At 45.6% G+C, this 27,898-nt stretch overlaps 10 non-coding genes and 1 pseudogene across 10 annotated transcripts; all 11 read right to left on the bottom strand.

The window, feature by feature from the left end:
• Positions 1-151: 151 nt before the first annotated feature.
• LOC130344260 (U2 spliceosomal RNA) lies at positions 152-342 on the bottom strand. Its single transcript, XR_008883225.1, has one exon. It is a non-coding gene; the product is annotated as a U2 spliceosomal RNA (small nuclear RNA).
• A 2,087-nt stretch (positions 343-2,429) lies between these two features.
• LOC130344259 (U2 spliceosomal RNA) lies at positions 2,430-2,620 on the bottom strand. Its single transcript, XR_008883224.1, has one exon. It is a non-coding gene; the product is annotated as a U2 spliceosomal RNA (small nuclear RNA).
• A 2,083-nt stretch (positions 2,621-4,703) lies between these two features.
• Positions 4,704-4,889, bottom strand: LOC130344279 (U2 spliceosomal RNA). Its single transcript, XR_008883241.1, has one exon. It is a non-coding gene; the product is annotated as a U2 spliceosomal RNA (small nuclear RNA).
• Positions 4,890-10,417: 5,528 nt separating this feature from the next.
• Positions 10,418-10,496, bottom strand: LOC130344283 (U2 spliceosomal RNA; annotated as a pseudogene).
• A 4-nt stretch (positions 10,497-10,500) lies between these two features.
• On the bottom strand, positions 10,501-10,691 carry LOC130344273 (U2 spliceosomal RNA). The gene has a single exon (XR_008883237.1). It is a non-coding gene; the product is annotated as a U2 spliceosomal RNA (small nuclear RNA).
• Positions 10,692-12,805: 2,114 nt separating this feature from the next.
• On the bottom strand, positions 12,806-12,998 carry LOC130344277 (U2 spliceosomal RNA). Its single transcript, XR_008883240.1, has one exon. It is a non-coding gene; the product is annotated as a U2 spliceosomal RNA (small nuclear RNA).
• A 2,093-nt stretch (positions 12,999-15,091) lies between these two features.
• LOC130344282 (U2 spliceosomal RNA) lies at positions 15,092-15,276 on the bottom strand. Its single transcript, XR_008883244.1, has one exon. It is a non-coding gene; the product is annotated as a U2 spliceosomal RNA (small nuclear RNA).
• A 3,630-nt stretch (positions 15,277-18,906) lies between these two features.
• LOC130344258 (U2 spliceosomal RNA) lies at positions 18,907-19,097 on the bottom strand. The gene has a single exon (XR_008883223.1). It is a non-coding gene; the product is annotated as a U2 spliceosomal RNA (small nuclear RNA).
• A 2,087-nt stretch (positions 19,098-21,184) lies between these two features.
• Positions 21,185-21,371, bottom strand: LOC130344280 (U2 spliceosomal RNA). Its single transcript, XR_008883242.1, has one exon. It is a non-coding gene; the product is annotated as a U2 spliceosomal RNA (small nuclear RNA).
• A 3,643-nt stretch (positions 21,372-25,014) lies between these two features.
• Positions 25,015-25,205, bottom strand: LOC130344256 (U2 spliceosomal RNA). The gene has a single exon (XR_008883221.1). It is a non-coding gene; the product is annotated as a U2 spliceosomal RNA (small nuclear RNA).
• A 2,074-nt stretch (positions 25,206-27,279) lies between these two features.
• LOC130344276 (U2 spliceosomal RNA) lies at positions 27,280-27,470 on the bottom strand. The gene has a single exon (XR_008883239.1). It is a non-coding gene; the product is annotated as a U2 spliceosomal RNA (small nuclear RNA).
• Positions 27,471-27,898: the final 428 nt, after the last annotated feature.

The following is a 27,898-nucleotide window of genomic DNA, read 5'->3' as shown; positions in this document are numbered from 1 at the left end:
AGACACAAGCAGAAGCAGAAGCAGCAGCAGCACCACCTTTTGTTTTTTGGCTGCAGCAGCAGCAGCAGCAAGGCCCACAGGGCTGGCTAGCTGGCTAGCCAGCAAGCAGGTAGCAATGAAAGTAGGAATCTTTCTTTTTAACCCTGTAAGGGGGTGGTGCACTGTACCCGAAGATACTGCCATATCGGGTCAATGCATAGGGCGACGGAAGCAAGCTTCGAAATCGGCCCCCGTTCTCAAAAATCCATTTAATATATGGTCCCCAGATAGGGGACGTATCAGATATTAAACTGATAAGAACAGATACTACACTTGATCTTAGCCAAAAGGCCGAGAAGCGATAACCGTGAAAGGGGCGGGCCCAACAAGGTCCCCTTCATGGGCACTATCACTGCTTGCTGTCAGGGAGGCTGCCAGACAATTTTCCATGCACACTCTGGGCTGGGGGGCAGTCAACCACCAGTACACACAGCAGAACCTAAACCCATACCATTATTGCTAAGCAGCAAGACAGGGGCCCATTGCACTCCCACGGGGCCTTTTTAAATGCAATCCATAACCCGGATTTGCCAGGAACCCTTCTTACTCCTCCTACTTGCATGTGACACTGGGCTTAGGATCTGCATAGGAAACACACACACAAGCACACACCTACCTTTGTTGCCTGCAGATGCCTCCTTGGCTGTCCCCAAACGGTATCAAACCAACACCCACGGGAAGCTGTAAGCATAGAGGACATGCCTGCACCCCATTGGACTTACCTGTGTGGGTTAAACCCGGGTTATTTGACAACCTATGGCGGTGATGGTTCTGCTCAGGCAGAGCAGTGCTGATGCTCCTCATAAAGCTGTCGCTGCTGTGAAGGTTCTAGGTGACATCACAAATCCCTATGGTTACATACACAACAAAGCTGGGTTGTTGTTGTTTACACTCTGCAAGGCCTGTGGAAGTGAGTGACATCATAGCACTGTAGTTCTGAGGGTTCTAGATGGATGCAACAATCTCCTGTTGCTTCTATGAAGGCCATAATAGACGACATCACCAAACAGCTCCATAGTCACATACACAGCAAAGGAGAGATGTTGTTTACACCTAGTGATGTCAGTGGTATTGAGTGACATCACAGCACAGTGCTAAGGCTCCTGGGCCTGGACACAGCAGCGGCTGCAATATCTCAACGGAGAATACGTTTATATATATGTGTGTGTGTGCGTGTATATATATATATATATATATATATATATATATATATATATATATATTTCTCCGCCGAAATCACTTTTAAACCCATTTCCACCTTTTTTTCCCTTCTCTTCCTCTTACTTTTTTTTCAAGTTTTTTTACGTTTTTCTCCTTTTCGCCTCTTTTCTGGGCGTATTATTCTTCTTTTTCTTCTTTTTTTTCGTCTAATGCATACCCCATCAGTGCAGCAATGCTTATTCAATACCGCCAGCAGATGGAGACACTGGGGGATAATTTTCTAAGGATTTATACTGATTTTTCCTGTCTGAATTTGTCGCACAGAAAGTTGCAGGCCAAATATGTGTGACATTTCTGCGACTTTAGCTTCTAGAGCATTTTTACAACATTATACATAGGTGCTGAATACATAAAAAGCGACTGTTCAGCGACAGACAAGTCGCATCGGCTGAAAGTAGGCCAGAATGTCAGTCCATGTTGGAGCAGGTTTAGATACAGTCTAAAGCATAGATCTCAAAGTCTGTGCACAGAATTTAGCAAGGGCCTCGCACCTTCTGATGCATCAGGTAGGTGCACAATAGCATAGCCTAACCCTCTGTACTTTGGTCTATATTGATGCGGGACATAGACAGCCAGCTGATGACCAATCCATTAGTGCAATGGATGGCTGGAAGCATTTGTCTTTGCCTTTGCAATACCACAGAAGCAATGCATGGTCAATGTACAGCAATGACACACCTGTGTGAACAGCCAGGAGACCCCCCCCCCCATGTTATGTTACATAGTTACATAGTTAGTACGGTCGAAAAAAGACATATGTCCATCAAGTTCAACCAGGGAATTAAGGGGTAGGGGTGTGGCGCGATATTGGGGAAGGGATGAGATTTTATATTTCTTCATAAGCATTAATCTTATTTTGTCAATTAGGAACATTCAGCACCCACCCGCTATCAAGGCAGCTGCCTATCATGTCATGCCCTACCTGCACAGGTGTGCTGGCTACTCAAATGATCCAATTAAGGAGGCCATTTAGTCAGCAGCAGCAGAAGTCCTGTGCCTGGACGCTCCAACAGCGGCCAGACACAAGCAGAAGCAGAAGCAGCAGCAGCACCACCTTTTGTTTTTTGGCTGCAGCAGCAGCAGCAGCAAGGCCCACAGGGCTGGCTAGCTGGCTAGCCAGCAAGCAGGTAGCAATGAAAGTAGGAATCTTTCTTTTTAACCCTGTAAGGGGGTGGTGCACTGTACCCGAAGATACTGCCATATCGGGTCAATGCATAGGGCGACGGAAGCAAGCTTCGAAATCGGCCCCCGTTCTCAAAAATCCATTTAATATATGGTCCCCAGATAGGGGACGTATCAGATATTAAACTGATAAGAACAGATACTACACTTGATCTTAGCCAAAAGGCCGAGAAGCGATAACCGTGAAAGGGGCGGGCCCAACAAGGTCCCCTTCATGGGCACTATCACTGCTTGCTGTCAGGGAGGCTGCCAGACAATTTTCCATGCACACTCTGGGCTGGGGGGCAGTCAACCACCAGTACACACAGCAGAACCTAAACCCATACCATTATTGCTAAGCAGCAAGACAGGGGCCCATTGCACTCCCACGGGGCCTTTTTAAATGCAATCCATAACCCGGATTTGCCAGGAACCCTTCTTACTCCTCCTACTTGCATGTGACACTGGGCTTAGGATCTGCATAGGAAACACACACACAAGCACACACCTACCTTTGTTGCCTGCAGATGCCTCCTTGGCTGTCCCCAAACGGTATCAAACCAACACCCACGGGAAGCTGTAAGCATAGAGGACATGCCTGCACCCCATTGGACTTACCTGTGTGGGTTAAACCCGGGTTATTTGACAACCTATGGCGGTGATGGTTCTGCTCAGGCAGAGCAGTGCTGATGCTCCTCATAAAGCTGTCGCTGCTGTGAAGGTTCTAGGTGACATCACAAATCCCTATGGTTACATACACAACAAAGCTGGGTTGTTGTTGTTTACACTCTGCAAGGCCTGTGGAAGTGAGTGACATCATAGCACTGTAGTTCTGAGGGTTCTAGATGGATGCAACAATCTCCTGTTGCTTCTATGAAGGCCGTAATAGACGACATCACCAAACAGCTCCATAGTCACATACACAGCAAAGGAGAGATGTTGTTTACACCTAGTGATGTCAGTGGTATTGAGTGACATCACAGCACAGTGCTAAGGCTCCTGGGCCTGGACACAGCAGCGGCTGCAATATCTCAACGGAGAATACGTTTATATATATGTGTGTGTGTGCGCGTATATATATATATATATATATATATATATATATATATTTCTCCGCCGAAATCACTTTTAAACCCATTTCCACCTTTTTTTCCCTTCTCTTCCTCTTACTTTTTTTTCACGTTTTTTTACGTTTTTCTCCTTTTCGCCTCTTTTCTGGGCGTATTATTCTTCTTTTTCTTCTTTTTTTTCGTCTAATGCATACCCCATCAGTGCAGCAATGCTTATTCAATACCGCCAGCAGATGGAGACACTGGGGGATAATTTTCTAAGGATTTATACTGATTTTTCCTGTCTGAATTTGTCGCACAGAAAGTTGCAGGCCAAATATGTGTGACATTTCTGCGACTTTAGCTTCTAGAGCATTTTTACAACATTATACATAGGTGCTGAATACATAAAAAGCGACTGTTCAGCGACAGACAAGTCGCATCGGCTGAAAGTAGGCCAGAATGTCAGTCCATGTTGGAGCAGGTTTAGATACAGTCTAAAGCATAGATCTCAAAGTCTGTGCACAGAATTTAGCAAGGGCCTCGCACCTTCTGATGCATCAGGTAGGTGCACAATAGCATAGCCTAACCCTCTGTACTTTGGTCTATATTGATGCGGGACATAGACAGCCAGCTGATGACCAATCCATTAGTGCAATGGATGGCTGGAAGCATTTGTCTTTGCCTTTGCAATACCACAGAAGCAATGCATGGTCAATGTACAGCAATGACACACCTGTGTGAACAGCCAGGAGACCCCCCCCCCCCCCCCCATGTTATGTTACATAGTTACATAGTTAGTACGGTCGAAAAAAGACATATGTCCATCAAGTTCAACCAGGGAATTAAGGGGTAGGGGTGTGGCGCGATATTGGGGAAGGGATGAGATTTTATATTTCTTCATAAGCATTAATCTTATTTTGTCAATTAGGAACATTCAGCACCCACCCGCTATCAAGGCAGCTGCCTATCATGTCATGCCCTACCTGCACAGGTGTGCTGGCTACTCAAATGATCCAATTAAGGAGGCCATTTAGTCAGCAGCAGCAGAAGTCCTGTGCCTGGACGCTCCAACAGCGGCCAGACACAAGCAGAAGCAGAAGCAGCAGCAGCACCACCTTTTGTTTTTTGGCTGCAGCAGCAGCAGCAGCAAGGCCCACAGGGCTGGCTAGCTGGCTAGCCAGCAAGCAGGTAGCAATGAAAGTAGGAATCTTTCTTTTTAACCCTGTAAGGGGGTGGTGCACTGTACCCGAAGATACTGCCATATCGGGTCAATGCATAGGGCGACGGAAGCAAGCTTCGAAATCGGCCCCCGTTCTCAAAAATCCATTTAATATATGGTCCCCAGATAGGGGACGTATCAGATATTAAACTGATAAGAACAGATAAGGTTTCAACAAAATTTTATTGAATAAATAAGAAACCATACAGAATTTAAAATGCAAAATAATAAAAGGTTCACAAAAGTTTTAAAATACAAATAATAAAACCAGTTATAAAAGGAGAAAAAATAAAAATGGCAGGATAAAACATTATACAAATGTCATAAAAACTGATTATATTGTTATTTCGTTCCATAGAGGCAGACACCACATGGATGCTGCCTCGCTGGCCCCCAACTGTTTCTTGTCTCTTAGGTAATAGATGTACATCTCACTCAGGGCCAGCTTTATACAGTTTTTAACATCAATAAAATCATGTTTAAAAAGTAAGATGTTCCTAACTTTCCAGATGGCATTTTTAAAACAATTAATAATCATCCAGCAGATCATCTGCTGTTTAAAATTGGGGCAGTTAAAAAGACCGTAAAAGACACATTCGTGATTAAAATCTTTTAGGCCGCAGGCCCACTTCAAAAGTGGGCCTACCTTCCTCCAAAGCTCCCGTGCAAAAGGGCAGTTCCAAAATATGTGCAGCACCGTTTCGTCCACTCCGCAGCCATCTCTCGGGCACTTGGCTCTCGCCACCAGTCCTCGCCTGTGCTGGAACTCACGAGTAGGGAGGCACTGGTGGACGATTGCCCAGGCAAGATCCCTGTGTACATTCGCCAGAAACTTCCCGTACACGTTCCGCCATACCTTTTTGGATCTTGCCTGTGTGAAATTGGACACTGCCAGGGTAACCTCACTCCGCCTGAGGACCTTTGATACCTTTCTCTGGTCCCCCAGTATGTCAGGCTCCAAATCTTGGAGACCTAGGAGCCTGACTGTCTTTTCCAACACCACATAATGTTTTGGGGGACACAGAAGCACCGGAGCGTTCAGAGGGATGCGCAACCATCTTTTAAAAACCATGCCCGCAGCGTACCTTAAAAAGCAGCTAAAAATGCCATCGGATTTAATAATTTTAAAACAGAAACAGAAATACTTTATGTAAAAGAAAGTAAAAAGGTTAGGAACATCTTTCCCGCCATTATCTTTACTTTTGTACATAAAATCACGCTTTAATTTCTCCATTTTTGAACCCCATAAAAAAGTAAAAACAATTCTAGTTACTTTTTTAATGTATAAAATAGATGGAGGAAATACCATGGCAATGTATAGCATAATAGGGAGTAAAACCATCTTTATTATTAAAATCTTCCCCTCCATGGTAAGGTTTCTAAGATTCCACATTAAAATCTTCTTCTCCATCTTAGCTATAGCTGAATCCCAGTTAGGGCTCCCATCATTGACCTGGTTAAAAACAATACCTAAAACTTTAATTTGATCCTGTTGCATTGTGACTCCTGGGGTGATGGATGAATCCCAGGAGCCAATATAAAAACAGTCACATTTATCTGTGTTTAGCTTAAAACCAGAGACCTCGCAGAAATAGCTGGTGTTCCTCAATGCCCCCCTCATGGATGGAGAGTCCGGGCACAGTATGGTGACATCATCCATGTACCCCAACACCTTTAGATGGGTCCCTCCTCCACCAGGTATCGGTACGCCTCTTACTACCCGGTCTTTTCTGAGGAGGGCCATCAGTGGTTCGATTGCGCAAATAAAAAGGAGTGGGGACAGGGGGCAGCCCTGTTTGACACCTGATAAAAGAGGAACACCGCTGGTTAAAAAGCCATTAACAGAGACTTGACTAAAACAGGATCGGTATAAAAGCATGATTCGGCTTAAAATCGTTTCAGGCACTGCCATCTTTTTAAGAACTAAAAACAGGTATTCATGGGAGACCCTATCAAAGGCTTTTTCAAAGTCTAAGGATAAAATTGCTACAGTTTGATTTCTATCCTTAAAATACCATAAAACATCTCTTAAAATATTTAGGGATTCAGCTATAGACCTTCCAGGTACCCCACAAACCTGATTTGGGTGAATTAATTTATGAATAAAAGGTTTAAAACGGACAGCTAATAACTTGGCTAAAACTTTATAATCGACATTTAAAAGTGTGATGGGGCGCCAATTTTTTAGCATATCCTTTTCACCCTTTTTAAAAAGTAATGATACAATCCCCCTCCTCCAGGAAGGGGGAAGTTCATTAACAATAAAAGTTTCTTTATACAATAAAACCATATCATCCTTTAAAATATCCCAAAAAGCTAAATAAAATTCGATGGGTAAACCATCTTCCCCAGGGGCCTTCCCACTAGAAAAACTTTTAAAAACAAATAAAAGTTCATCTAAGTTAAGATCACGGGATAAAACCTCCTGGTCTAAAACATCTAGCTTAAAATCAAGGGAATTAAGAACATGTTCTAAAAAGGATGGATTAAGATCTTTCTTATTAAAAAGAAGCTGGTAGAAGTTAAAAACTGCATCTAACATGCCTTTTGGAGTGGATTCACCCTCAAGGTTTTGGATGATATCCCTCCTATTCATCACTTTTTTAAAAAAGAAACGGGAACATTTCTCGCCCTCCTCCAGGTGCTGCACATGTGAGTTAAAAATGATTTGTTTCCCTTTCTTTTCTATGGCATGTTTTATTTCAGTTTTAAGGTTTAAAATATCATTTTCTACATCCATACCAGCTTCTTTCAATTTAAAAAGTACATTTAAACGCATGTTAAGAACATAAAACCACTGTTTTTCCATTTTTGCCTTCTTCTTACCTGCTTTGATAAAAAAAAATCTGATTTTAGATTTGGTGCCCTCCCACCAGTGCAGCATAGGCTCGTGGGGTTTTCTTTGTGATTGCCAGCACTGGTAGGTCCGCACAAACTCCTCTTTTATCTCAGGGTCCTCTAGGAGTGTGGTGTTTAATCTCCAGAGGCCCCTTTTTGCTTTTTGCTCCCCCTCTAGCTCCAGGACCACCAAGAGGAGCTTATGATCAGAGAAGATATTCTGCTCGAGCGTGCATTTCAGGGGTTTAAAAGCTCTAGAGGAAAAAATAAAATCGATTCTGGAGCTCACTCTTCCATTGGACCATGTGGCGCCCGGGTCCTCCGGCAAGAGATCCTTCCAGCAATCTTTCAAGTTAAAATCATCAATAAAATTTTTAAGCAGGTAAGAAGTGCGGTCTTTACGATTAATATCCCCACCCTGCCGGTGTTCCCCATCACGTATGCAGTTAAAATCACCTCCCACCAGCAGGGGGGAAGACCCAACACAAAACAGTGGTAAAATTTCAAATAGTTCTGCCCGCTCCTGTTTATCAGGAGGGGCATACACATTTAAAACACGAATTAAAAGTCCATTAAAATATAGATGAATTAAAAGAGCTCTGCCAGGCACAATCTCAGTTACTGTATGAATAGAAAAGGACTGGCCTCGGCAGAGCAGCCCAACACCCACAGAACGACAGTCATTTGCACCGGACCATATGGATGGGCCCAGCTTCCAGTCTTCTTTTAAGTCTTTATAGTCCATTTTACTAGGGATTCCACATTCTTGTAGCAGGCAAAGGTCAAAGTCACATGTCTCTAGATAAGAAAATAAAGCAGCCCTGCGATCAGGGCTCTTTAAGGACCTCACATTGAGTGAGGCAATTTTTACAGGGATAGGCATAGTTTATGGAGAGTCCGTGCTTGGAGAATCAAAGTCAATAATAAGCTGCGTACCGTCATCCCCCGCCTGCGGGGTCATCAGCTCCTTAATGTTCTGAGGGTCGGAGCTTGAGATCGATGATGCCCCGACCCTGAGCTCGCTCTCGTCCGAACTACGGCACGCCGCTTTCCTTTGAATGTCTTCCTCTTCTTCTTCTCTTTGTCTTTTAAATGTCATACTGCTGTCCATATCCTCTGTGTTGCTCTCACTCGATGTAATCTCTGGCCCCCGGCTGATGGATCTGCGTCTTCTTTCATCTTTTGACGACTGGAACTGCTGCACAGGGGCCTGTGAGGCCTCTTTTCCGGAACCTTTGCCGCTACCTTGGGAAGTTTTCATCGCTTGTTCCCCAGCAAGCGTTGCTGAGGACTGTTGCTCCAACTTCCCCATCGATCGACGATGGCCAGTTTTACCCACCGGGTCCACTGCTGGCGGGGCAGCAAACCCTGGTTTGGCGCCACTTGTCTTCTTGGCCCTGTCCTGTATAGGCGGAGTAACAGGACCGGGCTCAGACCTGGCCACCTGGCTCCCCTTCCGGCGGGCTTTCACCGGGGCCTCTTCGTCCGGAGCAGGGCGACCCTGGGCCAAGCCAGTACCTGGCTTATGCTGCAATTTTGGGTCCACCTCTGCCCCCACCGAGGCCCGTCGGCTGCCACCCGCCACAGGTGAGCCCCCTTCAGAAGTTTCGGCGGGCTCTTGAGCCAGGTAGGAAGTCGATCGACGTCTTTCAATTTCCCGGGCAGTAAACTCGATCACCCGCCCGGGCTTCGTGGAATCCCCATGGCCTCCCCCTAGCACTACCACCGGTGGGCCCCCCGATGGAGCACCAGAGGTCTTGGGCCTGGACCCATCAGTACCTGCCTTCTGGGGTTTGGGCATCTTAAAAAAGGACGTCTTTTGTCCTGTCCCCTCTTTGGGTGGGCCCAGCCTTGACCCACCCATCGTAGTTTTTGCTTTATGGGGACAGGAATTAAAATCATGATTTTCCTCTCCGCAGAGGTTACACCTTATCGTATGGCTACATCTTGAGGCTATGTGACCTTCTTGGCCACACCTATTGCAGCGAATCACACGCTCCGCGCCGCAGGTCTCCTGGGTGTGGCCAAACCTCAAGCAATTTCGGCAATACATAGGCATTTGAGGATAGAACAGGAAGCCCCGAACTCTCCCGATGGCAAAATTTGGGGGCGGATGGCAAAGACCCCCAATACCACCGGGATCCTTACGGAGCTTGACCCAGAACTTCCTCTTGCCGTTCCAGAACCGCACGGAGTTCAATATTTTGTTTGCGAATCGCACCTCTTCGCAGTATCGCCGAAGAAAAGTGGCTATATCCTCCGTGGTCACATGAGGGCTGTGCATAGCCACCACCAACGGTATATGTTCCTCACCATAGAGGAACTGGAACGAAAGACCGTCGAGTCGATCGTCCCTCTGGTCCGCACCAGACAAGGTTGCATAGATGTTATCGCAACACGCCGTGGCCGTGAAGGTGACGGTATACAGGCCACGGCTTTCCTGGTCATTTAGACACAGGATGTCCTCCCTATTGAGGCGGAAGTAGTCAAGAAGAATCACCTCCGCAATGAAGCGGAGGTTCTTCAACTGACGATGGCTCTCCGACACCTCTATGCGGATGGTATTTCGCATCGACATTTCCCCAGAGGGGAAAGCCCAGGAGAACGGCATCTTCCACACCCAGGGACTAAGCCCCTTCCCCAATAGCAGCAGGGGCTCGGAATCCCGCTATAAAAGCGGAACCCTTACCCAAGGCAGAGGTCGGGGGTACCCTAGGTGCTTCCGAAGCTACAGGTAACGCTCAACGTACTGAGAATGCCTTCTGAGACACAAGGTCCCAGAGACAGGGGGATCGCAACCCGTTGTCTGTGGACTAAGCCCGCTCCCCAATAGCAGCAAGGGGGTGAAGTCCCTCCGTAAGGAGAGACAATCCCCCAAGGCCGAGAAGCGGGGTACCACAGACACCTTCCGACCAGACCAAATGCAGATACTACACTTGATCTTAGCCAAAAGGCCGAGAAGCGATCTGGGGGTGGTGCACTGTACCCGAAGATACTGCCATATCGGGTCAATGCATAGGGCGACGGAAGCAAGCTTCGAAATCGGCCCCCGTTCTCAAAAATCCATTTAATATATGGTCCCCAGATAGGGGACGTATCAGATATTAAACTGATAAGAACAGATACTACACTTGATCTTAGCCAAAAGGCCGAGAAGCGATAACCGTGAAAGGGGCGGGCCCAACAAGGTCCCCTTCATGGGCACTATCACTGCTTGCTGTCAGGGAGGCTGCCAGACAATTTTCCATGCACACTCTGGGCTGGGGGGCAGTCAACCACCAGTACACACAGCAGAACCTAAACCCATACCATTATTGCTAAGCAGCAAGACAGGGGCCCATTGCACTCCCACGGGGCCTTTTTAAATGCAATCCATAACCCGGATTTGCCAGGAACCCTTCTTACTCCTCCTACTTGCATGTGACACTGGGCTTAGGATCTGCATAGGAAACACACACACAAGCACACACCTACCTTTGTTGCCTGCAGATGCCTCCTTGGCTGTCCCCAAACGGTATCAAACCAACACCCACGGGAAGCTGTAAGCATAGAGGACATGCCTGCACCCCATTGGACTTACCTGTGTGGGTTAAACCCGGGTTATTTGACAACCTATGGCGGTGATGGTTCTGCTCAGGCAGAGCAGTGCTGATGCTCCTCATAAAGCTGTCGCTGCTGTGAAGGTTCTAGGTGACATCACAAATCCCTATGGTTACATACACAACAAAGCTGGGTTGTTGTTGTTTACACTCTGCAAGGCCTGTGGAAGTGAGTGACATCATAGCACTGTAGTTCTGAGGGTTCTAGATGGATGCAACAATCTCCTGTTGCTTCTATGAAGGCCATAATAGACGACATCACCAAACAGCTCCATAGTCACATACACAGCAAAGGAGAGATGTTGTTTACACCTAGTGATGTCAGTGGTATTGAGTGACATCACAGCACAGTGCTAAGGCTCCTGGGCCTGGACACAGCAGCGGCTGCAATATCTCAACGGAGAATACGTTTATATATATGTGTGTGTGTGCGCGTATATATATATATATATATATATATATATATATATATATATATATATATATATATATATTTCTCCGCCGAAATCACTTTTAAACCCATTTCCACCTTTTTTTCCCTTCTCTTCCTCTTACTTTTTTTTCACGTTTTTTTACGTTTTTCTCCTTTTCGCCTCTTTTCTGGGCGTATTATTCTTCTTTTTCTTCTTTTTTTTCGTCTAATGCATACCCCATCAGTGCAGCAATGCTTATTCAATACCGCCAGCAGATGGAGACACTGGGGGATAATTTTCTAAGGATTTATACTGATTTTTCCTGTCTGAATTTGTCGCACAGAAAGTTGCAGGCCAAATATGTGTGACATTTCTGCGACTTTAGCTTCTAGTTAGCTTCTAGAGCATTTTTACAACATTATACATAGGTGCTGAATACATAAAAGCGACTGTTCAGCGACAGACAAGTCGCATCAGCTGAAAGTAGGCCAGAATGTCAGTCCATGTTGGAGCAGGTTTAGATACAGTCTAAAGCATAGATCTCAAAGTCTGTGCACAGAATTTAGCAAGGGCCTCGCACCTTCTGATGCATCAGGTAGGTGCACAATAGCATAGCCTAACCCTCTGTACTTTGGTCTATATTGATGCGGGACATAGACAGCCAGCTGATGACCAATCCATTAGTGCAATGGATGGCTGGAAGCATTTGTCTTTGCTTTGCAATACCACAGAAGCAATGCATGGTCAATGTACAGCAATGACACACCTGTGTGAACAGCCAGGAGACCCCCCCCCCTCCATGTTATGTTACATAGTTACATAGTTAGTACGGTCGAAAAAAGACATATGTCCATCAAGTTCAACCAGGGAATTAAGGGGTAGGGGTGTGGCGCGATATTGGGGGAAGGGATGAGATTTTATATTTCCTTCATAAGCATTAATCTTATTTTGTCAATTAGGAACATTCAGCACCCACCCGCTATCAAGGCAGCTGCCTATCATGTCATGCCCTACCTGCACAGGTGTGGCTGGCTACTCAAATGATCCATTTAAGGAGGCCATTTAGTCAGCAGCAGCAGAAGTCCTGTGCCTGGACGCTCCAACAGCGGCCAGACACAAGCAGAAGCAGAAGCAGCAGCAGCCACCACCTTTTGTTTTTTTGGCTGCAGCAGCAGCAGCAGCAAGGCCCACAGGGCTGGCTAGCTGCTAGCCAGCAAGCAGGTAGCAATGAAAGTAGGAATCTTTCTTTTTAACCCTGTAAGGGGGTGTTGCACTGTACCCGAAGATACTGCCATATCGGGTCAATGCATAGGGCGACGGAAGCAAGCTTCGAAATCGGCCCCCGTTCTCAAAAAATCCATTTAATATATGGTCCCCAGATAGGGGACGTATCAGATATTAAACTGATAAGAACAGATACTACACTTGATCTTAGCCAAAGAGGCCGAGAAGCGATAACCGTGAAAGGGGCGGGCCCAACAAGGTCCCCTTCATGGGCACTATCACTGCTTGCTGTCAGGGAGGCTGCCAGACAATTTTCCATGCACACTCTGGGCTGGGGGGCAGTCAACCACCAGTACACACAGCAGAACCTAAACCCATACCATTATTGCTAAGGCAGCAAGACAGGGGCCCATTGCACTCCACGGGGCCTTTTTAAATGCAATCCATAACCCGGATTTGCCAGGAACCCTTCTTACTCCTCCTACTTGCATGTGACACTGGGCTTAGGATCTGCATAGGAAACACACACACAAGCACACACCTACCTTTGTTGCCTGCAGATGCCTCCTTGGCTGTCCCCAAACGGTATCAAACCAACACCCACGGGAAGCTGTAAGCATAGAGGACATTGCCTGCACCCCATTGGACTTACCTGTGTGGGGTTAAACCCGGGTTATTTGACAACCTATGGCGTGGTGATGGTTCTGCTCAGGCAGAGCAGTGCTGATGCTCCTCATAAAGCTGTCGCTGCTGTGAAGGTTCTAGGTGACATCACAAATCCCTATGGTTTACATACACAACAAAGCTGGGGTTGTTGTTGTTTACACTCTGCAAGGCCTGTGGAAGTGAGTGACATCATAGCACTGTAGTTCTGAGGGTTCTAGATGGATGCAACAATCTCCTGTTGCTTCTATGAAGGCCATAATAGACGACATCACCAACAGCTCCATAGTCACATACACAGCAAAGGAGAGATGTTGTTTACACCTAGTGATGTCAGTGGTATTGAGTGACATCACAGCACAGTGCTAAGGCTCCTGGGCCTGGACACAGCAGCGGCTGCAATATCTCAACGGAGAATACGTTTATATATATGTGTGTGTGTGCGTATAATATTATATATATATATATATATATATATATATATATATATATACTATATTTCTCCGCCGAAATCACTTTAAACCCATTTCACCTTTTTTTCCCTTTCTCTTCCTCTTACTTTTTTTCACGTTTTTTTACGTTTTTCTCCTTTTCGCCTCTTTTCTGGGCGTATTATTCTTCTTTTCTTCTTTTTTTTCGTCTAATGCATACCCCATCAGTGCAGCAATGCTTATTCAATACCGCCAGCAGATGGAGACACTGGGGGATAATTTTCTAAGGATTTATACTGATTTTTCCTGTCTGAATTTGTCGCACAGAAAGTTGCAGGCCAAATATGTGTGACATTTCTGCGACTTTAGCTTCTAGAGCATTTTTACAACATTATACATAGGTGCTGAATACATAAAAAGCGACTGTTCAGCGACAGACAAGGTCGCATCGGCTGAAAGTAGGCCAGAATGTCAGTCCATGTTGGAGCTGGTTTAGATACAGTCTTAAAGCATAGATCTCAAAGTCTGTGCACAGAATTTAGCAAGGGGCCTCGCACCTTCTGATGCATCAGGTAGGTGCACAATAGCATAGCCTAACCCTCTGTACTTTGGTCTATATTGATGCGGGACAAAGACAGCCAGCTGATGACCAATCCATTAGTGCAATGGATGGCTGGAAGCATTTGTCTTTGCCTTTGCAATACACAGAAGCAATGCATGGTCAATGTACAGCAATGACACACCTGTGTGAACAGCCAGGAGACCCCCCCCCCCATGTTAAGTTACATAGTTACATAGTTAGTACGGTCGAAAAAAGACATATGTCCATCAAGTTCAACCAGGGAATTAAGGGGTAGGGGTGTGCGGCGATATTGGGAAGGGATGAGATTTTATATTTCTTCATAAGCATTAATCTTATTTTGTCAATTAGGAACATTCAGCACCCACCCGCTATCAAGGCAGCTGCCTATCATGTCATGCCCTACCTGCACAGGTGTGCTGGCTACTCAAATGATCCAATTAAGGAGGCATTTAGTCAGGCAGCAGCAGAGTCCTGTGCCTGGACGCTCCAACAGCGGCCAGACACAAGCAGAAGCAGAAGCAGCAGCAGCACCACCTTTTGTTTTTTGGCTGCAGCAGCAGCAGCAGCCAGGCCCACAGGGCTGGCTAGCTGGCTAGCAGCAAGCAGGTAGCAATGAAAGTAGGAATCTTTCTTTTTAACCCTGTAAGGGGGTGGTGCACTGTACCCGAAGATACTGCCATATCGGGTCAATGCATAGGGCGACGGAAGCAAGCTTCGAAATCGGCCCCCGTTCTCAAAAATCCATTTAATATATGGTCCCCAGATAGGGACGTATCAGATATTAAACTGATAAGAACAGATTTTTTTTTTAAGTTAGCCCTCAGAAACTCAATCAGAGTTCCAAGATCTTATTGAACTCGATTGTTGCTCATCATCAGGTAACCCATTTTTTATTTCTTCTAACACTAATGACCACAAAATAAAATCAATAAAAAGATTTAACCAGACAAAAAAACATACACATTTACAATACAAACAAACATTGCTTTCACCAGTAATTAATCAGAGAGACATTCCATTTCTCCAGGCATATACCATTAGGAAATCTATCATTCCACGGTTTATCGTTCCTCTTATCATCTGTCTTTTTACCGGAAGTCCCAACCAAGATGGAACTTTATAAGTGTCCAAAAATCTGTCCATATCAGCTTGAAATGAAAAATACACTTTGTCTCTAGCTTCCTCGTACCGATTTTCATATTTCGACCTTAGTTCCATTAAATCCATATCAAATGGTCTTCTTTCCTTTTTTGCATAATTTTCCAACATGCCATCCAAAACACCTCCAAATTCCATTGGTACATAAACCTCTTCTTTCTTTTTCTTTTCTTCAGCCACTTTTCTGGCTGAAACTTCTCCAACTCAGGTTCTACAATTTCTTCTTCTTCCCTACTCCTTTTAGCTGTTTCCTTTTCGTTGTTTGTTTCTTGGGACATACATTTACCAGGTGATCTTCCTCACCGCACAGATGACACTTCTTTTTTTGTTGTTGTTGCAGGTGTCTGCTTCATGACCTCCTCCTGGCACTTATAGCACCATGAGTGAGTACATAGGTCTTTCCCGTGCCCATATTGTTTACATTTACGGCAAAATTCCTCCATCCCTGAATAGAACAAGTCACCATTGACCGATCCAATTTGAATCGCCCAGGTGGATAAATCACTTTACCATCAGGTTCCTTTTTAACATTTAACTTTAAATTTCCATTTGTAGTCCATAGGCCATATTGGTTCAGGACTTTTCCCTTTGACAGGAATATTGTCACAGAATCTAGAAAGAAAGTCTCACATGTCTTTTTCCAGTATATATGGGCTATACATCCGTACCGTCAATATTTTCTCCTGGTTCGGAAATGCGGGGTCACCTCCACACCCTCCAAAACTGGATTGCCTTCTTTTGCTGGTACTTGCTGGCAAAAAAAATTAAAGTCCTCTTCAGAAGCCAATATAACATCGTAGTGTCCATTTCTTGGGAATTCAAGCATAGACAGGATTTGTTCCTTCTTAATTTCCAGCAACTTGAATAAGATCTCCTCGACCACGAAACATAATCCTTTCTCTCTTGCAGGTATCCAATAAGGAAATCCGAACTCCATTTCTGAGCTTAGCATACTCAGGGATGCCTTCTGATGATGCTCCACTTGATCCAGCCATGTCCATCAGGATAAACACCTCCCCCACTGTAAGCAGGTAGGTGGTGGTGATCGCTCCCCGTTGTCTGGGGACTAAGCCAGCTCCCTAATAGCAGCAGGGGGGTGAAGTCCCTCCGTTAAGAAGGACGATCCCCCCAGGCAAGGAGCCGGGTACCCCAGACACCCTCTGCCAGACCAAGTGAGCAGAACTACACTTGATCTTAGCCAAAAGCCGAGAAGCGATAACCATGAAAGGGGCGGGCCCAACAAGGTCCCCTTCATGGGCACTATTACTGCTTGCTGTCAGGGAGGCTGCCAGACAATTTTCCATGCACACTCTGGGCTGGGGGGCAGTCAACCACCAGTACACACAGCAGAACCTAAACCCATACCATTATTGCTAAGCAGCAAGACAGGGGCCCATTGCACTCCCACGGGGCCTTTTTAAATGCAATCCATAACCCGATTTGCCAGAACCCTTCTTACTCCTCCTACTTGCATGTGACACTGGGCTTAGGATCTGCATAGGAAACACACACACAAGCACACACCTACCTTTGTTGCCTGCAGATGCCTCCTTGGCTGTCCCCAAACGGTATCAAACCAACACCCACGGGAAGCTGTAAGCATAGAGGACATGCCTGCACCCCATTGGACTTACCTGTGTGGGTTTAAACCCGGGTTATTTGACAACCTATGGCGGTGATGGTTCTGCTCAGGCAGAGCAGTGCTGATGCTCCTCATAAAGCTGTCGCTGCTGTGAAGGTTCTAGGTGACATCACAAATCCCTATGGTTACATACACAACAAAGCTGGGTTGTTGTTGTTTACACTCTGCAAGGCCTGTGGAAGTGAGTGACATCATAGCACTGTAGTTCTGAGGGTTCTAGATGGATGCAACAATCTCCTGTTGCTTCTATGAAGGCCATAATAGACGACATCACCAAACAGCTCCATAGTCACATACACAGCGGAGAGATGTTGTTTACACCTAGTGATGTCAGTGGTATTGAGTGACATCACAGCACAGTGCTAAGGCTCCTGGGCCTGGACACAGCAGCGGCTGCAATATCTCAACGGAGAATACGTTTATATATATGTGTGTGTGTGCGCGTATATATATATATATATATATATATATATATATATATATATATTTCTCCGCCGAAATCACTTTTAAACCCATTTCCACCTTTTTTTCCCTTCTCTTCCTCTTACTTTTTTTTCACGTTTTTTTACGTTTTTCTCCTTTTCGCCTCTTTTCTGGGCGTATTATTCTTCTTTTTCTTCTTTTTTTTCGTCTAATGCATACCCCATCAGTGCAGCAATGCTTATTCAATACCGCCAGCAGATGGAGACACTGGGGGATAATTTTCTAAGGATTTATACTGATTTTTCCTGTCTGAATTTGTCGCACAGAAAGTTGCAGGCCAAATATGTGTGACATTTCTGCGACTTTAGCTTCTAGAGCATTTTTACAACATTATACATAGGTGCTGAATACATAAAAAGCGACTGTTCAGCGACAGACAAGTCGCATCGGCTGAAAGTAGGCCAGAATGTCAGTCCATGTTGGAGCAGGTTTAGATACAGTCTAAAGCATAGATCTCAAAGTCTGTGCACAGAATTTAGCAAGGGCCTCGCACCTTCTGATGCATCAGGTAGGTGCACAATAGCATAGCCTAACCCTCTGTACTTTGGTCTATATTGATGCGGGACATAGACAGCCAGCTGATGACCAATCCATTAGTGCAATGGATGGCTGGAAGCATTTGTCTTTGCCTTTGCAATACCACAGAAGCAATGCATGGTCAATGTACAGCAATGACACACCTGTGTGAACAGCCAGGAGACCCCCCCCCCCCCCCCCCCCATGTTATGTTACATAGTTACATAGTTAGTACGGTCGAAAAAAGACATATGTCCATCAAGTTCAACCAGGGAATTAAGGGGTAGGGGTGTGGCGCGATATTGGGGAAGGGATGAGATTTTATATTTCTTCATAAGCATTAATCTTATTTTGTCAATTAGGAACATTCAGCACCCACCCGCTATCAAGGCAGCTGCCTATCATGTCATGCCCTACCTGCACAGGTGTGCTGGCTACTCAAATGATCCAATTAAGGAGGCCATTTAGTCAGCAGCAGCAGAAGTCCTGTGCCTGGACGCTCCAACAGCGGCCAGACACAAGCAGAAGCAGAAGCAGCAGCAGCACCACCTTTTGTTTTTTGGCTGCAGCAGCAGCAGCAGCAAGGCCCACAGGGCTGGCTAGCTGGCTAGCCAGCAAGCAGGTAGCAATGAAAGTAGGAATCTTTCTTTTTAACCCTGTAAGGGGGTGGTGCACTGTACCCGAAGATACTGCCATATCGGGTCAATGCATAGGGCGACGGAAGCAAGCTTCGAAATCGGCCCCCGTTCTCAAAAATCCATTTAATATATGGTCCCCAGATAGGGGACGTATCAGATATTAAACTGATAAGAACAGATACTACACTTGATCTTAGCCAAAAGGCCGAGAAGCGATAACCGTGAAAGGGGCGGGCCCAACAAGGTCCCCTTCATGGGCACTATCACTGCTTGCTGTCAGGGAGGCTGCCAGACAATTTTCCATGCACACTCTGGGCTGGGGGGCAGTCAACCACCAGTACACACAGCAGAACCTAAACCCATACCATTATTGCTAAGCAGCAAGACAGGGGCCCATTGCACTCCCACGGGGCCTTTTTAAATGCAATCCATAACCCGGATTTGCCAGGAACCCTTCTTACTCCTCCTACTTGCATGTGACACTGGGCTTAGGATCTGCATAGGAAACACACACACAAGCACACACCTACCTTTGTTGCCTGCAGATGCCTCCTTGGCTGTCCCCAAACGGTATCAAACCAACACCCACGGGAAGCTGTAAGCATAGAGGACATGCCTGCACCCCATTGGACTTACCTGTGTGGGTTAAACCCGGGTTATTTGACAACCTATGGCGGTGATGGTTCTGCTCAGGCAGAGCAGTGCTGATGCTCCTCATAAAGCTGTCGCTGCTGTGAAGGTTCTAGGTGACATCACAAATCCCTATGGTTACATACACAACAAAGCTGGGTTGTTGTTGTTTACACTCTGCAAGGCCTGTGGAAGTGAGTGACATCATAGCACTGTAGTTCTGAGGGTTCTAGATGGATGCAACAATCTCCTGTTGCTTCTATGAAGGCCATAATAGACGACATCACCAAACAGCTCCATAGTCACATACACAGCAAAGGAGAGATGTTGTTTACACCTAGTGATGTCAGTGGTATTGAGTGACATCACAGCACAGTGCTAAGGCTCCTGGGCCTGGACACAGCAGCGGCTGCAATATCTCAACGGAGAATACGTTTATATATATGTGTGTGTGTGCGCGTATATATATATATATATATATATATATATATATATATATATATATATTTCTCCGCCGAAATCACTTTTAAACCCATTTCCACCTTTTTTTCCCTTCTCTTCCTCTTACTTTTTTTTCACGTTTTTTTACGTTTTTCTCCTTTTCGCCTCTTTTCTGGGCGTATTCTTCTTCTTTTTCTTCTTTTTTTTCGTCTAATGCATACCCCATCAGTGCAGCAATGCTTATTCAATACCGCCAGCAGATGGAGACACTGGGGGATAATTTTCTAAGGATTTATACTGATTTTTCCTGTCTGAATTTGTCGCACAGAAAGTTGCAGGCCAAATATGTGTGACATTTCTGCGACTTTAGCTTCTAGAGCATTTTTACAACATTATACATAGGTGCTGAATACATAAAAAGCGACTGTTCAGCGACAGACAAGTCGCATCGGCTGAAAGTAGGCCAGAATGTCAGTCCATGTTGGAGCAGGTTTAGATACAGTCTAAAGCATAGATCTCAAAGTCTGTGCACAGAATTTAGCAAGGGCCTCGCACCTTCTGATGCATCAGGTAGGTGCACAATAGCATAGCCTAACCCTCTGTACTTTGGTCTATATTGATGCGGGACATAGACAGCCAGCTGATGACCAATCCATTAGTGCAATGGATGGCTGGAAGCATTTGTCTTTGCCTTTGCAATACCACAGAAGCAATGCATGGTCAATGTACAGCAATGACACACCTGTGTGAACAGCCAGGAGACCCCCCCCCCCATGTTATGTTACATAGTTACATAGTTAGTACGGTCGAAAAAAGACATATGTCCATCAAGTTCAACCAGGGAATTAAGGGGTAGGGGTGTGGCGCGATATTGGGGAAGGGATGAGATTTTATATTTCTTCATAAGCATTAATCTTATTTTGTCAATTAGGAACATTCAGCACCCACCCGCTATCAAGGCAGCTGCCTATCATGTCATGCCCTACCTGCACAGGTGTGCTGGCTACTCAAATGATCCAATTAAGGAGGCCATTTAGTCAGCAGCAGCAGAAGTCCTGTGCCTGGACGCTCCAACAGCGGCCAGACACAAGCAGAAGCAGAAGCAGCAGCAGCACCACCTTTTGTTTTTTGGCTGCAGCAGCAGCAGCAGCAAGGCCCACAGGGCTGGCTAGCTGGCTAGCCAGCAAGCAGGTAGCAATGAAAGTAGGAATCTTTCTTTTTAACCCTGTAAGGGGGTGGTGCACTGTACCCGAAGATACTGCCATATCGGGTCAATGCATAGGGCGACGGAAGCAAGCTTCGAAATCGGCCCCCGTTCTCAAAAATCCATTTAATATATGGTCCCCAGATAGGGGACGTATCAGATATTAAACTGATAAGAACAGATTTTTTTTTTTAAGTTAGCCCTCAGAAACTCAATCAGAGTTCCAAGATCTTATTTGAACTCGATTGTTGCTCATCATCAGGTAACCCATTTTTTATTTCTTCTTAACACTAATGACCACAAAATAAAATCAATAAAAAAGATTTAACCAGACAAAAAAACATACACATTTACAATAACAAACAAACATTGCTTTCACCAGTAATTAATCAGAGAGACATTCCATTTCTCCAGGCATATACCATTAGGAAATCTATCATTCCACGGTTTATCGTTCCTCTTATCATCTGTCTTTTTACCGGAAGTCCCAACCAAGATGGAACTTTATAAGTGTCCAAAAATCTGTCCATATCAGCTTGAAATGAAAAATACACTTTGTCTCTAGCTTCCTCGTACCGATTTTCATATTTCGACCTTAGTTCCATTAAATCCATATCAAATGGTCTTCTTTCCTTTTTTGGCATATTTTCCAACATGCCATCCAAAACACCTCCAAATTCCATTGGTACATAAACCTCTTCTTTCTTTTTCTTTTCTTCAGCCACTTTTCTGGCTGGAACTTCCTCCAACTCAGGTTCTACAATTTCTTCTTCTTCCCTACTCCTTTTAGCTGTTTCCTTTTTCGTTGTTTGTTTCTTGGGACATACATTTACCAGGTGATCTTCCTCACCGCACAGATGACACTTCTTTTTTTTGTTGTTGTTGCAGGTGTCTGCTTCATGACCTCCCTCCTGGCACTTATAGCACCATGAGTGAGTACATAGGTCTTTCCCGTGCCCATATTGTTTACATTTACGGCAAAATTCCTCCATCCCTGAATAGAACAAGTCACCATTGACCGATCCAATTTTGAATCGCCCAGGTGGATAAATCACTTTACCATCAGGTTCCTTTTTAAATTTAACTTTAAATTTCCATTTTGTAGTCCATAGGCCATATTGGTTCAGGACTTTTCCCTTTGACAGAATATTGTCACAGAATCTAGAAAGAAAAGTCTCAATGTCTTTTTCCAGTATATATGGGCTATACATCCGTACCGTCAATATTTTCTCCTGGTTCGGAAAATGCGGGGTCACCTCCACACCCTCCAAAACTGGATTGGCCTTCTTTTGCTGGTACTTGCTGCAAAAAAAATTAAAGTCCTCTTCAGAAGCCAATATAACATCGTAGTGTCCATTTCTTGGGAATTCAAGCATAGACAGGATTTGTTCCTTCTTAATTTCCAGCAACTTGAATAAGATCTCCTCGACCACGAAACATAATCCTTTTCCTCTCTTGCAGGTATCCAATAAGGAAATCCGAACTCCATTTCTGAGCTTAGCATACTCAGGGATGCCTTCTGATGATGCTCCACTTGATCCAGCCATGTCCATCAGGATAAACACCTCCCCCACTGTAAGCAGGTAGGTGGTGGTGATCGCTCCCCGTTGTCTGGGGACTAAGCCAGCTCCCTAATAGCAGCAGGGGGGTGAAGTCCCTCCGTTAAGAAGGACGATCCCCCCAGGCAAAGGAGCCGGGTACCCCAGACACCCTCTGGCCAGACCAAGTGAGCAGAACTACACTTGATCTTAGCCAAAAGGCCGAGAAGCGATAACCGTGAAAGGGGCGGGCCCAACAAGGTCCCCTTCATGGGCACTATCACTGCTTGCTGTCAGGGAGGCTGCCAGACAATTTTCCATGCACACTCTGGGCTGGGGGGCAGTCAACCACCAGTACACACAGCAGAACCTAAACCCATACCATTATTGCTAAGCAGCAAGACAGGGGCCCATTGCACTCCCACGGGGCCTTTTTAAATGCAATCCATAACCCGGATTTGCCAGGAACCCTTCTTACTCCTCCTACTTGCATGTGACACTGGGCTTAGGATCTGCATAGGAAACACACACACAAGCACACACCTACCTTTGTTGCCTGCAGATGCCTCCTTGGCTGTCCCCAAACGGTATCAAACCAACACCCACGGGAAGCTGTAAGCATAGAGGACATGCCTGCACCCCATTGGACTTACCTGTGTGGGTTAAACCCGGGTTATTTGACAACCTATGGCGGTGATGGTTCTGCTCAGGCAGAGCAGTGCTGATGCTCCTCATAAAGCTGTCGCTGCTGTGAAGGTTCTAGGTGACATCACAAATCCCTATGGTTACATACACAACAAAGCTGGGTTGTTGTTGTTTACACTCTGCAAGGCCTGTGGAAGTGAGTGACATCATAGCACTGTAGTTCTGAGGGTTCTAGATGGATGCAACAATCTCCTGTTGCTTCTATGAAGGCCATAATAGACGACATCACCAAACAGCTCCATAGTCACATACACAGCAAAGGAGAGATGTTGTTTACACCTAGTGATGTCAGTGGTATTGAGTGACATCACAGCACAGTGCTAAGGCTCCTGGGCCTGGACACAGCAGCGGCTGCAATATCTCAACGGAGAATACGTTTATATATATGTGTGTGTGTGCGCGTATATATATATATATATATATATATATATATATATATATATATATATTTCTCCGCCGAAATCACTTTTAAACCCATTTCCACCTTTTTTTCCCTTCTCTTCCTCTTACTTTTTTTTCACGTTTTTTTACGTTTTTCTCCTTTTCGCCTCTTTTCTGGGCGTATTATTCTTCTTTTTCTTCTTTTTTTTCGTCTAATGCATACCCCATCAGTGCAGCAATGCTTATTCAATACCGCCAGCAGATGGAGACACTGGGGGATAATTTTCTAAGGATTTATACTGATTTTTCCTGTCTGAATTTGTCGCACAGAAAGTTGCAGGCCAAATATGTGTGACATTTCTGCGACTTTAGCTTCTAGAGCATTTTTACAACATTATACATAGGTGCTGAATACATAAAAAGCGACTGTTCAGCGACAGACAAGTCGCATCGGCTGAAAGTAGGCCAGAATGTCAGTCCATGTTGGAGCAGGTTTAGATACAGTCTAAAGCATAGATCTCAAAGTCTGTGCACAGAATTTAGCAAGGGCCTCGCACCTTCTGATGCATCAGGTAGGTGCACAATAGCATAGCCTAACCCTCTGTACTTTGGTCTATATTGATGCGGGACATAGACAGCCAGCTGATGACCAATCCATTAGTGCAATGGATGGCTGGAAGCATTTGTCTTTGCCTTTGCAATACCACAGAAGCAATGCATGGTCAATGTACAGCAATGACACACCTGTGTGAACAGCCAGGAGACCCCCCCCCCCATGTTATGTTACATAGTTACATAGTTAGTACGGTCGAAAAAAGACATATGTCCATCAAGTTCAACCAGGGAATTAAGGGGTAGGGGTGTGGCGCGATATTGGGGAAGGGATGAGATTTTATATTTCTTCATAAGCATTAATCTTATTTTGTCAATTAGGAACATTCAGCACCCACCCGCTATCAAGGCAGCTGCCTATCATGTCATGCCCTACCTGCACAGGTGTGCTGGCTACTCAAATGATCCAATTAAGGAGGCCATTTAGTCAGCAGCAGCAGAAGTCCTGTGCCTGGACGCTCCAACAGCGGCCAGACACAAGCAGAAGCAGAAGCAGCAGCAGCACCACCTTTTGTTTTTTGGCTGCAGCAGCAGCAGCAGCAAGGCCCACAGGGCTGGCTAGCTGGCTAGCCAGCAAGCAGGTAGCAATGAAAGTAGGAATCTTTCTTTTTAACCCTGTAAGGGGGTGGTGCACTGTACCCGAAGATACTGCCATATCGGGTCAATGCATAGGGCGACGGAAGCAAGCTTCGAAATCGGCCCCCGTTCTCAAAAATCCATTTAATATATGGTCCCCAGATAGGGGACGTATCAGATATTAAACTGATAAGAACAGATACTACACTTGATCTTAGCCAAAAGGCCGAGAAGCGATAACCGTGAAAGGGGCGGGCCCAACAAGGTCCCCTTCATGGGCACTATCACTGCTTGCTGTCAGGGAGGCTGCCAGACAATTTTCCATGCACACTCTGGGCTGGGGGGCAGTCAACCACCAGTACACACAGCAGAACCTAAACCCATACCATTATTGCTAAGCAGCAAGACAGGGGCCCATTGCACTCCCACGGGGCCTTTTTAAATGCAATCCATAACCCGGATTTGCCAGGAACCCTTCTTACTCCTCCTACTTGCATGTGACACTGGGCTTAGGATCTGCATAGGAAACACACACACAAGCACACACCTACCTTTGTTGCCTGCAGATGCCTCCTTGGCTGTCCCCAAACGGTATCAAACCAACACCCACGGGAAGCTGTAAGCATAGAGGACATGCCTGCACCCCATTGGACTTACCTGTGTGGGTTAAACCCGGGTTATTTGACAACCTATGGCGGTGATGGTTCTGCTCAGGCAGAGCAGTGCTGATGCTCCTCATAAAGCTGTCGCTGCTGTGAAGGTTCTAGGTGACATCACAAATCCCTATGGTTACATACACAACAAAGCTGGGTTGTTGTTGTTTACACTCTGCAAGGCCTGTGGAAGTGAGTGACATCATAGCACTGTAGTTCTGAGGGTTCTAGATGGATGCAACAATCTCCTGTTGCTTCTATGAAGGCCATAATAGACGACATCACCAAACAGCTCCATAGTCACATACACAGCAAAGGAGAGATGTTGTTTACACCTAGTGATGTCAGTGGTATTGAGTGACATCACAGCACAGTGCTAAGGCTCCTGGGCCTGGACACAGCAGCGGCTGCAATATCTCAACGGAGAATACGTTTATATATATGTGTGTGTGTGCGCGTATATATATATATATATATATATATATATATATATTCTCCGCCGAAATCACTTTTAAACCCATTTCCACCTTTTTTTCCCTTCTCTTCCTCTTACTTTTTTTTCACGTTTTTTTACGTTTTTCTCCTTTTCGCCTCTTTTCTGGGCGTATTATTCTTCTTTTTCTTCTTTTTTTTCGTCTAATGCATACCCCATCAGTGCAGCAATGCTTATTCAATACCGCCAGCAGATGGAGACACTGGGGGATAATTTTCTAAGGATTTATACTGATTTTTCCTGTCTGAATTTGTCGCACAGAAAGTTGCAGGCCAAATATGTGTGACATTTCTGCGACTTTAGCTTCTAGAGCATTTTTACAACATTATACATAGGTGCTGAATACATAAAAAGCGACTGTTCAGCGACAGACAAGTCGCATCGGCTGAAAGTAGGCCAGAATGTCAGTCCATGTTGGAGCAGGTTTAGATACAGTCTAAAGCATAGATCTCAAAGTCTGTGCACAGAATTTAGCAAGGGCCTCGCACCTTCTGATGCATCAGGTAGGTGCACAATAGCATAGCCTAACCCTCTGTACTTTGGTCTATATTGATGCGGGACATAGACAGCCAGCTGATGACCAATCCATTAGTGCAATGGATGGCTGGAAGCATTTGTCTTTGCCTTTGCAATACCACAGAAGCAATGCATGGTCAATGTACAGCAATGACACACCTGTGTGAACAGCCAGGAGACCCCCCCCCCCATGTTATGTTACATAGTTACATAGTTAGTACGGTCGAAAAAAGACATATGTCCATCAAGTTCAACCAGGGAATTAAGGGGTAGGGGTGTGGCGCGATATTGGGGAAGGGATGAGATTTTATATTTCTTCATAAGCATTAATCTTATTTTGTCAATTAGGAACATTCAGCACCCACCCGCTATCAAGGCAGCTGCCTATCATGTCATGCCCTACCTGCACAGGTGTGCTGGCTACTCAAATGATCCAATTAAGGAGGCCATTTAGTCAGCAGCAGCAGAAGTCCTGTGCCTGGACGCTCCAACAGCGGCCAGACACAAGCAGAAGCAGAAGCAGCAGCAGCACCACCTTTTGTTTTTTGGCTGCAGCAGCAGCAGCAGCAAGGCCCACAGGGCTGGCTAGCTGGCTAGCCAGCAAGCAGGTAGCAATGAAAGTAGGAATCTTTCTTTTTAACCCTGTAAGGGGGTGGTGCACTGTACCCGAAGATACTGCCATATCGGGTCAATGCATAGGGCGACGGAAGCAAGCTTCGAAATCGGCCCCCGTTCTCAAAAATCCATTTAATATATGGTCCCCAGATAGGGGACGTATCAGATATTAAACTGATAAGAACAGATACTACACTTGATCTTAACCAAAAGGCCGAGAAGCGATAACCGTGAAAGGGGCGGGCCCAACAAGGTCCCCTTCATGGGCACTATCACTGCTTGCTGTCAGGGAGGCTGCCAGACAATTTTCCATGCACACTCTGGGCTGGGGGGCAGTCAACCACCAGTACACACAGCAGAACCTAAACCCATACCATTATTGCTAAGCAGCAAGACAGGGGCCCATTGCACTCCCACGGGGCCTTTTTAAATGCAATCCATAACCCGGATTTGCCAGGAACCCTTCTTACTCCTCCTACTTGCATGTGACACTGGGCTTAGGATCTGCATAGGAAACACACACACAAGCACACACCTACCTTTGTTGCCTGCAGATGCCTCCTTGGCTGTCCCCAAACGGTATCAAACCAACACCCACGGGAAGCTGTAAGCATAGAGGACATGCCTGCACCCCATTGGACTTACCTGTGTGGG

Source organism: Hyla sarda, unplaced genomic scaffold, assembly GCF_029499605.1.
Source record: "Hyla sarda isolate aHylSar1 unplaced genomic scaffold, aHylSar1.hap1 scaffold_711, whole genome shotgun sequence".
NCBI classification, from domain to species: Eukaryota; Metazoa; Chordata; class Amphibia; order Anura; family Hylidae; genus Hyla; species Hyla sarda.
This window is presented reverse-complemented; position numbering and strand designations above follow the sequence as displayed.